Source organism: Suricata suricatta, unplaced genomic scaffold (genome assembly GCF_006229205.1).
Source record: "Suricata suricatta isolate VVHF042 unplaced genomic scaffold, meerkat_22Aug2017_6uvM2_HiC HiC_scaffold_42288, whole genome shotgun sequence".
Lineage (NCBI taxonomy): Eukaryota > Metazoa > Chordata > Mammalia > Carnivora > Herpestidae > Suricata > Suricata suricatta.
Window position 1 is genome coordinate 1 of NW_021889644.1, and position 653 is coordinate 653.

The 653-nt window shown below is 38.6% G+C and overlaps 1 pseudogene; it reads right to left on the minus strand.

The window, feature by feature from the left end:
• Positions 1-6: 6 nt before the first annotated feature.
• Positions 7-567, minus strand: LOC115285116 (annotated as a pseudogene).
• Positions 568-653: the final 86 nt, after the last annotated feature.

Below are 653 nucleotides of genomic sequence, written 5' to 3' on the forward strand. Positions count from 1 at the left end.
GGTCACAGAAGAAATGATTAATTGTGTTAGACCCACAAAAGGGCAGAGAGAAAATCTGGCATGTTTGCCCAATTACAACTAGAACAACACGGATCCAGGAGACGGTCACCAGCTGGACACAGACCTTGTGGTTCATGACTAGAGGGTAGTGCAGAGGGTTACAAATGGCCACGTAGCGGTCATAGGCCATCACTGTCAGAAGAAAACATTCTGTGCTTCCAAATGTAATGAATAAACACATTTGTGCAGCACAGGCAAAGAAAGAAATGTTTCCTTTCTGGGTCAATAGTCCATGAGCATTCTAGGCATGGTGACTGTTACATAACAGATTTCTATGAAGGAGAAATTGCTAAGAAAAAAATACATGGGGGTCTGGAGAGCAGAGTCAATTCTTGTTATCAATATTATGATGCTGTTACACATCAGGATAGTTAGGTAGATGGCTAAAAATATCCCAAAAAGGATCCAGTGTAGATTGGGAATATCGGAAAACCCCAAGAGAACAAACTCCACCAGTGTAGTAATATTGGAAATTTCTGTTTTAATTGATTCTCCATCTGCAGACATAGTAAATTAATGATGGTTAACACATTAGCATTTTTAAACCACATTTTCCACTATTGTTAACTCAAATAGATGCATTAATGTATTTA